The 16,077-nt window shown below is 40.0% G+C and overlaps 1 long non-coding RNA gene across 1 annotated transcript in view; it reads left to right on the top strand.

The window, feature by feature from the left end:
* The window catches only part of LOC121512716, a 54,711-nt gene extending 40,970 nt beyond the window's left edge, over positions 1-13,741 (top strand). The window contains exons 2-4 of the long non-coding RNA XR_005992130.1: positions 12,580-12,652; positions 12,764-12,810; positions 13,561-13,741. This is a non-coding gene — a long non-coding RNA (uncharacterized LOC121512716). The remainder of the gene's footprint in view (positions 1-12,579; positions 12,653-12,763; positions 12,811-13,560) is intronic.
* The last annotated feature ends 2,336 nt before the right edge of the window (positions 13,742-16,077 follow it).

The following is a 16,077-nucleotide window of genomic DNA, read 5'->3' as shown; positions in this document are numbered from 1 at the left end:
GATACATGAATGAGGATTTCAGCGTAATCACAAGTTTGGAGAATGGCTGCTCTACCTAAGCAGTTGTCACTGGCAGTGTGGAATATACCAAAGCTTGGTCAGGGAACAGAAGCAGGTTCATCACTTTTTATCCACTGGAAGAGCACCTTTAAAGGCACTTTATTCAGTTTTATCTTCTACAGTGGCACCCGAATCGGCACTGTACACTGAAAGGGCACATTGATGGGCACTTCTTGTTTTAGTACCATAGGAGCATAGGATGCGACCCCCCGGCTCCTTGTTTTGAATTGAGGACTCTGTTCATTAAAAACTGTGTTTCAGTGCATTTTGGTGACATTTTGTTTTGGTTGATGAATTATTCAATTCAAATAATGAGGTAGAAAAGTTCTCAAAAGTCCCTTCCTAGTTTGTGTCATGAATCATGTGAATGATCCAATAATGCTTTACATGCAGCTCATATTGCAAACCAGGAAGGCCACTTTTAACAACTTTTCATCCTCATTATTTGAAATTCATTCATCTGGTGCCATTTTTGTTGAATGGAGTCCTCAGTTTCAAACAAGAAATAAACAGCAGAGCTGGGTCGAGCTCAGCAGTACTCTTATGTAGTTATTTTTCTGTCTAAGAGCCCCTCATGGTAGAATGTATATATCATGCATTTAATGCACAATCAACTCCTCCATATTTTTTAATTGTTTTAATGAATCCTTGAACTCCATTTGGAACTAATAATAACTAATAATGGAGGACTTTCACTCACAGGGTGCAAATTATGAATATTAGTGTGTGCCACCAAGGCAATTCAATTTTTCATATAAACTCCCATATAAGCCAGAAGTACCACGAATTAATAATCAAGAATATCCCGAAAAGCTTGTACAAAAGAGACTGTGCTGAGTGGAATTGTCGCTGGGGACATGATCAGGTCCTTAAGTACATTGCTGAGGCATCAAAGACAATCATATAACACACTTACCCTAATTCTGAAGCCAAGAATAAAGAGGCAGGGAGATTTGAACCTGAAAGAAACCCCATAAGAAGTAACATACTCATGGCACAAGACAATGTAATTACAGTTGACTGGGAGTGATTCTACCATGTACAGTCACAGACCGTACAAGATAAAGATGTAGTCTCAGTGATGTCATTCATTGGTTTACAAAGCAAAGCAAAGAAGCCCAGTGATGGTGGCTGCCATATTGGAATTGTTGTCTCAGCTGAACTCTTATCAACCTAGACATAGAGGCACAGCCAAGGTTAGCCTTAAGCCTGCTAAGAAACAGCTGCAATGCACCTGCCTGTCAGTCAGTTTAGCTATGCTTGAATTATGCATGACCCTCACCTTTACCACAATCAGGAGATGAGTTATAAAAAATAATCCCTGTACAGTGTGTACTGGTAAAGACATGAACTAATCATGCTAGAGCTGTTTATTGAACTATAGGCTGCAAACATGTTTACTTCTGCTGTCAAAATCTGCCCTTTATATGGGTGTTAGTGGAAGTATGGGGGAGAAGGGAGCCAGCCTCAACTGGAGACTTGAGGAATTGCAGTTTTTTTGTATTTCCACATTGGCTTCATTGTGCAACACTACTGCTGCTTGTATTCCTAACTTTGCAAAGCAGATGTATTTGCCAGACTCCAAGTTTGTCTAAGGAAGAAGCTAAAAGCTTGCTTTAGTTGAAGCAACTGCACGCTGGTAAAAAATGGCTGCCAGAGGCAAGATTAGCAAGAATCCAGGTATAGTGGTAGTTTGATCAGATTTTGATAACATCTGGATAAAAGAAGAGCCAAAAACCACACTAAACACGTTTCTTGGTGGAAGGATGTTTTTGCAGTTCTCCTGAACAGTTTCGGCTAGAGTTTAATTTACCAGATCACGATAGGTTTACTCATCAACAGTGGTGCACTCTCACTAAGTCACACGTTTTGTTGCTCTGAATGGCCTGTAATGAATGTGCTAGACAGATTCTGTGCCCAGGATTGTGCATCATAGGATATTTATAGAAGTTACTAGAAATTTATTTTGTGGTCAACCCTAAATTTGTCTTTGATTGACAAAGAAATGAATGTAATATAATTACTATGTCTCTTGGATTTATTAAAAGACAAGCCTGGTTTACTGTCTAGTAGAAATGTGCAGATTTTTTCGTACCACAGACAGAATTTTTAAGGTTTTACTAAATTTTTTACCTATATCTTATGTATTCAGATAATACTGACATGTTAATGTGTAAAACACATTAAAAAAGGTAATTTAGGTTCTTCTCTGAATACTCAGTCCTTAGACACCCAGGCTGTCATCCCTGTGTGTTTGTGTGAGTCGGGAGGGTTTGACTCACATGGAGCAGATCATGTAGTAAGTATTTAACGAGTTTATCATAGGAAGCAGTAAATGTTGATATACAGCACTCTTGGCAGATGTGCGTGCATGTGTGCGTGTGTGATCTCCAGTTGCTGTTTCACGGCAGATTAAAGCCTCCTGTGGTCAATTTGCTCTCCCTAATGTCAGGTCCCCTCCAAAGACTGGAATCACCCGTAGCCTAGCAACCGTGGCCACAGCTAAGGGAAGCGCAGCCATGCATGCAAAATTCCTGCATTTTAGGTGCCTGTGTCTGTATGTGCACCTATAGAGTCTGTAGGAGGAAATTCTCCTAATGCTTTTGTCCGGTGTGTGTCTGTGTGTGCAGTTTGTCCACATGATGAGGCTTTGGTACGAATGTTTGTCATGAAAATAGTCATATTTGGATGATATAAAGTGCCTTTTTATCCAAATTCTGTCCTCTATTTTTATTTCTTTTGCACTTAAATGCATATCTCCTCTTCCTGTCGTAATAATTTATGATTCTTGGCTGCATGCTTTGTGGCCAGGCTGTGGCAATAAGATCTCTGGCTTCCTTGGTTTGGACTGAGTTTATACCTTAGCTTGACTTATAGATTGTACTGCTAGATGGCTCAAGGCAAAACGGTGATACATATTCCCCAGATAGCACATTAAATCAGAAATGAGAGAGAAGAAGAGCAGGGGAGAAATTCACCATCACAGCAGCTGGTCACCCTCTTGGAGATAAAGCAGATGGGATGTCTTATTTTAAGCAAGATTTACACAAATACTGAGAACCTTTATGTGAATCTCTGTTTTTGTTAACACAGACAAAGACAGATAAGCAGGTGCAAAAATAAGCAGATGCAAAATACACAAAAGGAGACCAGGTTTGTTGGCCTTTATGCAAATAAAATGAATTTTTTTGTGTTTCACTGAAAAAAATCTCAAAGTAAGGTACTGAAAAACCTTGTGTTTTTGGTTTCCAGACCAAAAGTCAGTTGTCATATCGACAAAAAAATTTTCCAACAGCAATTAGTCCTAGCGGGGGAGAGGTTAAAGCAACAAACCGAAAGGGCAGACACACACACAATGTGAGACCAGCTGAATGTTTGTGCATGATTGTGTGTGTATGAGAGAAAGCTGCAGGCACAGAGACATGAGCCAGCAGCAGCACTAGATTACATTAGCAAGGCATGAGGCAGCGAGAAGGTCAGTGAATCAGATACCGGTTCAATATAGCAGCACCAGTCGGTGGGTAGGAGCTGAGCTCGTCCACTATGCCGGCGGATTGCTGAGGAAGCCTTGTCTTTGCGAATGCGTTGAAGGAATTTGACCATGCTGGGGACGGACAGAAGAGCTGACTCCTGAAAATGGCAGCTCGTCCATTTCATCTGAGAGGGAGGAGGAACTTTTGCTGAGTAGATGTGTATTAACAAAACAGAGGAGCTGCTGTTTTCCACCAGCATTTTACATAAAACAAATCCCACCTGTATACGGTCTATACTGTACATCTTTAGTATGTATTGAAAAGTGCAGGTTTTGCTGATCTTGTAAGAAGTTGATGTCTTTCATGAAACAGTCTGTAGTTGATTGATCACAATGTGAAAACAAAAGAAAACCTACAGCAAACCTGATTCAATCTGCTCTACAATAGTAAAATTCAATTACCACTACAGCCACCCAAGAGCCGGGCCATGAATGAATCTAAATTTTGAGTGGCTATTAAGTCTCTCATAGATCACATTGACTTAAATATGGTCCCTCTAACTTTTAATGGCCGGCACTTACTGTAGATGAGTAGTTCAGCACTCTTAGCCCATTATACTGTTAGTGGACACACAGTGCAATCAGGAGGGTCAAAGATTTTAGTGTGCTCCATTAGTGAAGTGCACTACTCGGTTGGATTCTAATTGACCTGCTGGAAAAAAGAGTGGACATGCTGGAAGTGGGGGAAACCATATTACATGTTTGATCATTGGTACTCATATTGTATGTCTGGATTATCCAGGATAAGAAGAGAAATTTTAATATTAGACAAAGATAACCTAAGTAAATACAAATGCAGTTTTAAATGATGATTTGATTTAATAAGGGTAAAAAGCCATCCAAACATACCTGGCTCTATGTGAAAAGGTTATAACTCCACTTGTGAAAACATGAATTAACTGTGATTAACCACATTCTTTTTGGAAAGCTGAGTTCAATTTCACTAGACGCATCCAGGCCTGACAACTACCAGACCTTTTGAATCAAGAAATCACTAAAATAGAACCTGCCTGACAAAATGAAGTAGTTTAAAAGATCTCAAAAAGCAGCACATCATGCCGCAATCTAAGGAAATTCAAGAATAGATGAGAGACAAAGTCGGTGACATCCATTGGTCTGGAAAGGGTTGCCACGCAATTTTTTATAACTTTTGAATTCCAGCAAACCATGGTGAGAGCCATTATCCACAAATAGAGAAAACTTGGAATAGTGGTGAACCTTCCAAGGAGTGGCCAGCCTACCAAAAAGAGTGCAATAACGACTTGTCCAGGAGGTCACAAAAGAACCCAAAAACAACATCCAAAAGCCTGCAAGCATCACTTGACTCAGTTAAGGTCAGTGTTAATGATTCAACAATAAGAAAGAGACTGGGCAAAAATTGCATCCATGGGAGAGTTTCAAAGTCAAAACCACTGCTGACTAAAGAGAACACAAAGGCTCATCTTACATTTGCCAGAAAAAAACATCCTGGTGATCCCCTGGACTTTTGGAAAAATATGTGGACTGACAAGACAAAAATTGAACTTTTTGGAATAACATGACGCATCATGTTACACTTGGCGTAAAACTACGACTTGCCATAATTGATGGAACCATGAATTTGTCTCTCTATGAGAAGGTCTGAAGGACAATTTTTTGTCATCACTTGGCAACCTCAAGCTCAAAAGCACTTAAGTTATGCAGCAAACACACCAGCAAGTCCACCTCTTAAGGGCTTAAAAAGACAAAATTAAGAATTTGGAGTGGCCTAGTTAAAGTCCGATTATAAATCAGATGGAAATGCTGTGGCATGACTGTAAACAGCCTGTCCATGCTGGAAAACCTTCCCCAGATCTGTGACTTGCAACAATCCTGAGCTCTGCAGGCAGTTCTTTTGACCTCATGGCTTAGGTTTTTCTCTGATATCATTGTCAGCTGAGAGCCCATCTATAGACAGGTGTGTGCTTTTCAAAATCATGCCCAATCAATTCATTTTATCACGGGTGGACTCCAGTCAAGGTGTAGAAACATCTCAGCAAAGATCCAGAGAAATGGAGGAAACCTGAGCTAAATTTCACAATTTTGCAGAAGGTATGAATTCTGAATAATTATGTCAATGTGATATTTCAGTTTTTTAGTTTTGATAGATTTGAAAAAAAACAAACAAAAAAACCCCTCTAAAATCGTGTTTCACTTTGTCATGGGATGTGATTCGTCCGTAGGATCAGTTTCCAACATAACAAAAAAAAAAAAAAAAAAAAAAAATTTAAGGGAGGCTTAGCCTAATATTTTCTGAATGCACTGTCAGAGCAGCCAAGAAAGCATAGATGCATACAAAATACAGGTCAGCAACATTAGCACTTAGATTTATAATTTTAAAAACACAAGAGCTTACTGACATAAGAACAGTGTTAAATGTTTTTTAGCATTTTAATATTCTGCCTAGAGTGGGTATCCATTGGTGCAGCTTGATCTGGAATCATAAATATTTAGCAGGGTGGCTCCAACCTGATTTTGAACAGTGATATAATCATGTTGACCTTACATACTTTAAGGTTTTTCCAACAATTAATCGGTTGTGTCAGCCTGGACTGGTTGAGGCAGACCAGTTCCAAAATCAGGCTAAAGATTGCCAGCCTTTGCAAACTTTTACAACATTCATAAAGTTGTAGTAGAGTCAGAAGCATGACATTTAACCCCCCCCCCCCCCAAAAAAAAATCCAGAAACCTGAAAAATGTACTCAAGTTGAATACTTAAGTAATGTCCCCTGTTACTATCCACCACTGATTAGAACACAAGCCCACATATACTGTATGAAGTTTGAAAGGTCGGAACAAAAATCCATTAGTAAACTTTGAAAAAATTAGCTTCAACTATTTAGAAAACAAAGTAAATGAATAGTTATCTCTACAAAACTTGAATAAGTTACCAATGTCTCCTTTCAGTGTCTTCTTCCATCCATTTTTCTATACCGGGTGAATGAAGGTGTCAGTGATCTTTTACTAAAGCATCTAAAACTCTCTGGAGTTAATCGTCTGGTCACCAGCTAAAGACAGGGCTGACATATAGAGACTGACAACCAGGCACACACATTCACACCTACGACCAATTTTGAGTGATCAATTAACCTAATCAGCATGTCTTTGGCGGTGGGAGGAAGCCACACATGCAGCCCAATTTCTTTATAATGTGTAATAACCTTATGAGGACAGCGGAGAGTTCGTACATAAATCCCATTCAATTTTACTTAAGGCTGTGCATTTTAGAGTAAGATTGTATCCTGAGAATCTCAGAAACCTCTGCACATAAAATCTGACAATCCACATTAAAAGATAACCTTTTGTTAGTCTTACAAACTGACCGTCCTCCAGAGTTTACTTGATCAACTCCACTTTGCCTCTACAGATTTTTAAAGTGTCTGGACTTTTAAATCTCTCAGGGTGTTGATGCTCATCAAATGATTCTGTGACAATTATGGCCTGCAGATCGGATCGCTGTGACCACTTCAATTGGTTTTGTATTCAGTCACATCTTCTTTGTCCTTTAAGCAGAGCAGTGGGTCTAAACCATGTGAGGAAAATGCACCCTCGCCCAATTTTCTGCTTGTTGAGAACAGAGTGAAGGATGACCACAGAAGTTTTCCCCACTGAATTAGAGGACCTCAGTGTGTTACTGGACCACTTCACTTTTAAAGAGCAGTCGGTTTTAGGGATAGAAATTGTCTCCTTTGAAAGCTGGAGAGGGATTTCTGTGAATTTCAGTCATTAGTCCTTTCAGTTGTGAGAACATTGTTCTCACCAATTTCCCTCTTCAAATCCTAAATTCAAAACTATCAAATTCAAAATCTTTACAATCTTAGTTTTCAAAGGAAGCAGATATGGTTGGGCTTTGATATAGACTGACAATGGTGCCAGGGCCTCTGCAGTGATGATGTGTTTCTGTTGGATTCCTCATCTGTGGACCTTCAGCAGGTGCTGAAGCGGTTTGCAGCTGAAGAAGTCAGATTTAGGGTCAGCACCAGGATGAGTGTGGCTCAGAGGGTAAGACACTGAACTGTAATTTGCTCCCACTGCTATGTCAGTGGTGTGTAAATGGGTATGGATGTAGATGATTGGGATTAGCTAACACTGAGGCCAATTCTCCATAGCAACCTCTGCCATCAGTGAGTGACTGGAGTGAAAGGGTATCAGTGGGTAGGTGTTAATTGTGATGTAAAAGCACTCCAAATCTAAAGTCAGGTTTGTGCCAGAAAACCATGGATTGCTTCCTCTGGATGGGGCTGAGTCTTTGCCTCAGTTGAAGGAGTTCAAGTGTCTGGGGCTCTTGTTCATGAGTGAGGTTAGAAAGGGTAGAAAGGAGCGTTAGATTGACAGGGAGATTGATGCAGTGTCAGCAGTACTGCAGGTATTGTGCTGATCCATTATTGTATTAGCCATAAGTGGTAGCTGAACTGAAAGGCTAAACTTTTCATTTAACCAGTCAATCTACCTCCCAGCCCTTAGCTATGGTCATGAACTCTGGGTAATGACCAAAAGAATAAGATCACAGATACAAGTAGTTGAAATGAGTCTTCTCCAGAGGGTTACTGGGCTCAGTCTTAGCAATAGGGAGGGAACTAAGAGTAGAGTCACTGGTCCTTCATATTGAAAGGAGCCAGTTGAGGTGGTTCAGGCATCTGATCAGGATGCCTCCTTGGCAACTCCCTTTGGAAGTCTTCCATGCATGTCCAGCTGGGAGACCTCGGGAAGACTCGGAAAGCACTGGAGGGATTATATGTCCTGTCTGGTCTGGGAACCCCTTGGGATCCCCTAGAAGGAGCTGGAAAGTGTTGCTGGGGAGAGGAATATCTGGGTTGACTTGCTGAGCCTGCTGCCTCCGCGACCCCACCCCAGATAAGCAGAAGAAGATAGATGGATGGATGGATTATTCTATCAGTTATGCTGCATACAGTAATGCAGAATAAAGTAATATATTAATGACATGTCATGTCTTTTAATTATCTAGATTTTATTCCAACCTAGGATACGCCTAACCTGACACGCCAGATGGATTTGTTTCACACAACCATCTGGGAAAGCTTCAATAGGAAACGTTTGAGAAAAAGCAGAGGCTTTGAAAAAAACTCGGAGTGTGATTGGGTGAACGTTCTGTCCATCACATCTCTACGGGCCAATCAGAGCAACAAAGCACGTGACATAGCCGCTAGCAAGCTGCGGGTGCGCAGCTACTGAGGAATAACGCAAAACATGGCGACTATAGATATGTAAGTACTTGACTTTTGTCGTTTTTTAAAAGAAAACAACTCACTGCTGTTCTTTGTTTTTCTTTTAATGAAGAAATGTCAAGTTCTGATAAAACTGGTGCTTAAGCGGCAACCACGCTAATCTCTTCCTCCATAACTGCACCAGCTCTTGCTGCTGCTTGTTTACGTCACGACTCAGCTGCGCCTGAAAGTACTGCCCCTCGTCACTGATTGGTCCTGTCAATTTCTAACCGGGCCCAAACGGTTCAGATGGGAGCTTTGCAAGATGGATTCGCCAGTGAGAAACAAGGAAACAGGCGTGTCCATCTGCTTTGCAAAGTTAGGATACCCCTTAATCAAAGATGCACCAACTCCCTTAAACCTGTAACAGCTGTGGTTGACTTCGGGATAGGCTTTGAATCTTGGTCCATTTTTGTAACCAATGATATGGGTGTACTCTACATTTATGGAACCCATACCATTTAGCTTCTACATTATCTGTGAGAAAAAATCAGTAAGCATACACTTTATCTAAGTGCTTTTCAATATACAATTTGATGCCCTTATCTTAGAGATAGGTCAGAGGATAACGACAGAAACTGGGTTGAGAAAGAGGATAATGACCTGCAGATTTGAACCCTGGTCACCCATGTCAAGGACTATAACCACTGTACATGGGGCATGTAGACATAACCACAAGACTATACCAGCTTCTCCAATACAGAATACCTGATAAAATGAGAGCTACCCTTTACTTTTTATATTATGAGACGTTGCAGAAGGGCACATCAGCTACTGCAGTGTGTGGATCTGATTGTAGATCTAATGGGAGTAACCTGTATTTACCTGTCATATCTCCTATCCTGTAACCCCTCCTGGACTTTTCAGTGTCCTTTAAATAGAAACAGTGACATGAGTGAACTGGCTGCTCTCCTTGGAGAAAAACACAAAGCAGAGAGGAAGGTGGAAAGGCAGCTTTGCTTTAAAGTTCTTTGTATGAAAAATACTGCAGGGAGGGAATTTTTTAGCTACCTTTGTTCTACAGGGCAAAGTCATTTCCCTTTGTTAGTTTTCTCCTTTGATTGTCTGCTCCCCTGTGATCTACTGAAGTCTGAAAAGACAAATCTTTATTCTTTAAAATGTTTGTAATATTGGCTAGAAAGTGACTAAATGCTAACCACAGCGGTTATATGTTACTGCTGTGTTGTAAATGTAAAATCCTTGTTTCTCACTGGCGAATCCATCTTGCAAAGCTCCTGTCTGAACCATTTGGGCCCAGTTAGAAAGTGACAGGACCAATCAGCAAGGGGAAAGAACTTTCTGGTGGAGTCGTGACGTATGCAAGCAGCAACAAGAGGCCGGTGCAATTATGGTGGAAGAGATTAGTGTGGATGCTGCTAAAGCACCAGTTTTATTAGAACTTGATGACATTTTTTCTTTAAAAGAAGAACAAAGACCAGTAGTGAGTTGTTTACTTTTCGTGTACGGACATGTCTATAGTTGCCATGTTTCGCGTCATTCCTTGGAAGCTGTGGCATGTCAGGTTTGTAGGAGTTACTGAAGCTAAACTATACTGCTGGGGGGTTGAGTTTGTGCACTTTTTTGAGTACATTTTGAAATCAGTACTTTTACTTCGACTTAAGTTTTACAGGAGTAACTGTACTTTTACCTTAGTAAAATACTCTTGTAGTTTTTGAACTGTTAAACTCCTTAAAGAGTCAATTGATCTAAGCCCTGCTCACTGGGATTTTAAATCTGGGAGGGTAGGCAAAGTTCCCCATCATGCTCTTGGGCAGAATGTTTAGTTGTGTTTGGATGTTGCCTGTAGTCAGTGATCCCAGCAGGGGCTCTTTTTGTCATGTTTGAGGTGGATTGTTAATGTTTTTAATGTGAGACACATTTGCACCATGAGTGAATTTATCAACTGAGTTAGAGTCCATGTCTGTTACTTAAGGTGTTTGTAAAGGATGCATAATGCGCATTCTTCATCAGTATACATTGCCTTGCTATGAGGTTGACTCTTGGCTTTGTTTGTGCCAGAGGAGACCCATTTTTAAGAATTACTGTTGCTGTGTCATATTGTTAAAGATCATGGTGTACAACTCCTCAGTAGCTACTCAGTCTTAAGTACTGAAAGTAAACTTAAAATGTAATAATTTTTGCTTTTACTTAAGTAGATTTATTGATCAGTACTTTTACTTTAGTGAATTTTAAGTGGAGTTATTTTACCTTTACTTAAGTAAAATAGTCATGTACTATTTACACCACTCCAGTTGAGGGACACGTGTGTCGACGTGTTCCAAGCTTGACCATGTCGACACACCGCATGCCTCCCGACCCCCAGCCCCAGGTGGTGGCACATCAGGCCCTGTGGTGAAGCCTCAGCACCATACATGCCTAAAACTTTTGCGCAGTACTTTACACCTGTCCTGTATTTCAATGCATGCCATGACATAGATCAGCTATTTGGGTCGAGCTGGCCTCTAGAAACTGGAGCAGTGCTGACTGTTTCCTCCTGCTGTGGGGGTGTTTAAGGTACTCACCACTGAGAGGTACCTTAAGCAACCCCACTTGAAACTATCGCTTCAGGACACTACTAGTTTAGCAAATTTTCTTATCTTTAGTTTTTGCAGTATTCTTGGGTTTTTGTACCTACAAGTATATCAGACTAAGTAAATACTGACAAGGATTTTCAGGTTTTTTTTCTCTCCCCAAAACGTACATTAATTGCTTTTATGCATTTCCATAAATTCAGCTTTATGTTCTCCACCACTTACAGTGAGTAGATGTTTTGAAGTCATGTATAGGCTTTGCTTTTACAAGTCAAATGATGACTTTCACTAGCCCAGAGACACATGTAAGAAACACCTTTCAGGTATACCACTCTTTCTGAACAACTTAATGCACTGATGTGACAAGGTTATTTTATTGAAGAGGATGAAGTGGATGAAGTGTGCAAAGTGAGGAGTGAAAAGGATGTAGGCTGTAAGCTATAGAAAGTTCTGGATGTTTGGCATAGTAGCACATGAGGCTTGAAGCACTGAGGTCTTACAGGTGAAAAAGCAGTAGGGCCGCTTTCAGCCTCTCACATATCTCTGATATTGTGAAGACTGGAGCTGAAGCTGCAGACAACTTTGTTAGTCCAATTTTCACCTCCTTATTAGGCCTGTCTTATCAGAAAGTTCCCATTTAGCACAGGTCATGATTAGACAGTAATTCAGCAATTCATCAGTTTTTATCAGAACAAGGCACTTGATAAACCAATTCACTGAACATGATTGTTTTTCTTTTATAACACCTTTTACAGTGTGCATATTATTCAGAAGGTTCACAACCTCAAGACAACATGTTAATGGAGGGCTCACAGTTCATCTATCACACAGCCCTAAATAAAGTTTGCTTGCATAATCCCACAAAGACAGCATTTACCTGTAACTGTCAAGGGCACCTGCGTTCATCTATCAGGTCATGATGACTGGAATATGTGCAGAGCTAGAACATTTTAGCAATAAACTCAGCCTTAGATATCTCAGAAGCCACGTCTCATGTTTGCAGTTATTTTGCTTCATCAGCATGTAGGCTGTTTCGTGTCATTTAGAAGTAATTTTGCTTCAACAACAGTAGATAGGGTGAAAACCCATGGCCTTCATTCTTCATTCATCACTCAACAGATACATTGATATATACATTGTAGAATACAGCCAGCAGAAAAAAACAAGTAAATAAATGTTTACAGCCTACCTTTATTTCTTGTTGAACTTACAGGGAGATTCATCGACTTTAAACCTGTCTGATCCTGGCTTGTAACATCACTCTTCTCTCCTGTTTGATGTCAGGGGTATGTAGTGTTATCACTTTCATTTCCATGTCAACAGTAGACACTAAACTGGTATTAAAGTTGCTAAATGGACTTTTAACATGCTCACACACTTACATTTGTTTCCAATAGGCTTCACACGATCAGGACTTTTGGGGCCAATCACCAATCACCGATTAGTGAGTTTAAATAAGCCGGTCACCGATCCGATCATATGAGGGAGCAATATGTCTACTTAAATAACTTGTTAATTTACTGTATATACTTATGTACTGTTTACTGAGTATCAACAAAAGGATTCTCAAGCATTTTTGCCAATGTTTACCAATCTTTGCCATGCCCCAAACTAACAGAGATGCAAGGGTATGTTGTCTCAAACATTCATATAACTCCATGAAATTAACAGTCACACTAGTGCAAATAAAAGGCAGTAATGTTGCCACTCAAAACATTCATATACACTAGAAAAGCACTTGGAGAGTGCAGACCTCCACCATTGGCCCTATCTCCTAATAATACAGAATCCTTTAAAAAAAATCCTGGATCTAGATGGTGATCCGGATCAGTCCCAAAATCTAATCACTTCTTCCCATTTCTGACATTTCCTGAAAATTTCATCAAAATCTGTCCTTAACTTTTTGAATTTTGTTGCAAACAAGCAAACTAACTAACAAACCCTGCCAATCACATAACCTCCTTGGTGGAGGTTAAAAACTGCATGGAATTAAAAGCCACACTAGTGCAAATTAAGGGTAGTATTAGTAATGCTGCCTCAGAACATTCATACACAACTTCATGAAATTAACAGTCATACTGCTGCAAATACTGTCTAAAGTAGTTTGCTTTAGCATCCGTTTCAGTGTTTGTTTTTCTTTTTCCACGCTCCGTTTCTTCAACTCAGCATGCTCCTCCTTGTGTTCTTTATCCAGGTGCCTGATTAAATTTGTCATGATGAAAAATTTTGCAGATGTTCCCCCATGACTCCATCTCTGTCATCAGGCAAATCCATCTGGGAAAGCTCCAGTCCACAACGTTTGTGCCAAACCGAACACTGTTCTGATTAATCAGAGTCATTTTAGGAGAACGAAGCGGTATCTATGGGCGGGGTTTAGTTATAAAAGCCCTTCCGAATGGCTTCCTCTGGTGTGCTGATGAGCTTGGATACAGCTTTTGTGTAGCATCTTTTTTTTTTTTTACCAGAGCTTGACCCAGTTCTGCATGAAGTAAAGACTAAAAACAAAACTAAAAGCTTTTGTCTGTGGTCTTTTGTCGACCTGTTTGAGAGAGTAACAGGGGGAAAGAGTTAGTTGTTAAGGTGTGGTTAGCTTGGACTTAGCCACAGCGGCAGTTTTGTCAGCATTGGACAGAGAGCAACACTGAAAGCTTTTCTTAACACAAGAAATAAACTGGTCTATAGCCTTGTTCACAAAACGAAATGTGTCTTATTAGCTCATGTCTTTATATCCTCTGACTGTACTGGGGTGTATTTTTTTTGTACCACAATTGTTTAGATTATATTTAGGAAAAACCTCACTGTGTACTGATTGCATCTAATTTGATTGACAGATAGCTTGACAAGAAGACGCTATCTCCAGAAGGACGGCTTTTGTGCTAGCTTAGCTGACAGAAAGTTGAGCTCAGTGGACGAGCTCTTGTCTGCCGTTAGATTGATCCAAAGTTCGTTTGAGACAGCAATTTCAATATGGAGGCCACCACAGATCTGCTTCAAAAGCTGTTTGAGTTCACATATTGTAATCAGACAGCTGATGTCACACAAACTTTGTCCGGTTCTTTTTACAGTCTAAGGTATTAGCTAATCCCATTCACACACTTCCATACCCATTTACAAGCAAACTGTGGTTAAGTGTCTTGCCCAGGGCACATCGACATGTGACTTCAGGAGCTGGGGATCAAACCCACAACCTTCTGATTGTGAGACAACTGACTCTACCTACTGAGTGCACAGTCAGAGTCGGCTTGTATGAATGAGATGATTTTTGAAAAAAGAAAAGCGGACATAGACAAGGACAATTATCATTTTCAAAACCTGCTCAGTGTGGACAAGGCCTAAAAGAATAAAAACTAAAATATCAATGCACCAGCCAGCATGCACACCCAGTTCATAACGGGAATGAGAGCTGACCCTTGGATTGTTTTGATTCATGTTACTCCCACATGTCCATGTATAATCAAGCCACTCAATCCATCCTCTTTGCACTCAGTGCCTGGTTTCCCGCCCAGTTGTGCACCTACTGTATAATAATGCAAATTGTAGACATGCATGCTCCTAATAGCTGTGGGCCACGGCTTTAAATAGAGCATCTTACTCCGTCAGAAACGAGCCCATTATTTGACATTTGAGACAAATCATCAAAGGATGCAGTTTTTGAGAACGTTAGTGGTGATAGCACTTCAGAAACATTTTAAGACTTATTTAGAAAATACAAACACATTATTTTCCCAGATGGGAAACATATGTGATTCATTGAATCATGAGCACAGGCAACATTACACAACAAAAATGACAAAGTGTTTAGAAAGTGTAAAATCGAAAGTGTATCTGCAGACATTTGATTTTTACTTCAATTATGAGTAGAGGAGTGACTCTTTGTTCTGTGTCTGTACTCAGAGTGTACACAAGAGGTTTTGTTGACATTTTACTCCACTGAAGGTTGTAGGTTGGTTTTGCTTCCTTTCCTCCAGCAGTTTTTGACAGCTGCTGCCATTTCTGGTCAACTCTATCCATATCACAAGCTTCTGTTGTTTTGTGCTGTGGCAGAGCGATTCTCTAGAAAAAAAAAGAAGTGGAAAAAAACTGTATAAATTGAAGTCCCTGACAGTTCACGCTTGAACTCTGAATGCTTTTGTCAAGTGAACTGTAAGATGGAAGAAGTAAGGTGAACATTTTTGATCCTCTGAGATCATAAAATAAATGCAAAGTTTGGAATAGAACTGCAATAGAGAGTCTAGATGCAAAATGGATACACAAATTTGTGATTACAGTTGTTAGTTGCATGTATGGTGGTAATGGTGATTCAAGAAAGAAAAACCTTTTGTGTGATGCTAAGCTAGCATGCAGCCATCAATAGCATCGTTTTAATGCACAGACACACTGCAAAAAAGTATTCTCCCCCTTGGAATGTTTTACCCTTTTAATTGATTTTATAAATCAGCTGTGGTCAACACAATTTCACCCTCTTTAAGGTCAAAGTAAAAGACCTATTTCTACAAAATACTGTAAAGAATATGAAATGCAAAATAAGTGATCGCATGAATATTTACACCCCTCAAGTCACTGTTTAATAGATGCAGGTCTCAATAGGTCTCAATCAGGCTTGCATTTCTGGACACTCTAATTTTGCTCCATTCTTCTTTGCAAAACTGCTCAAGCTCTGTCAGGTTGCACAGGGATAAACAGCCTTCTCAAGTCCAGCCACAAATTCTCA

The sequence above is a fragment of the Cheilinus undulatus genome, linkage group 7 (genome assembly GCF_018320785.1).
Source record: "Cheilinus undulatus linkage group 7, ASM1832078v1, whole genome shotgun sequence".
NCBI classification, from domain to species: domain Eukaryota; kingdom Metazoa; phylum Chordata; class Actinopteri; order Labriformes; family Labridae; genus Cheilinus; species Cheilinus undulatus.
The sequence above is the reverse complement of the archived record's forward strand: the minus strand, read 5'-3'. Positions and strand labels throughout refer to the sequence as shown.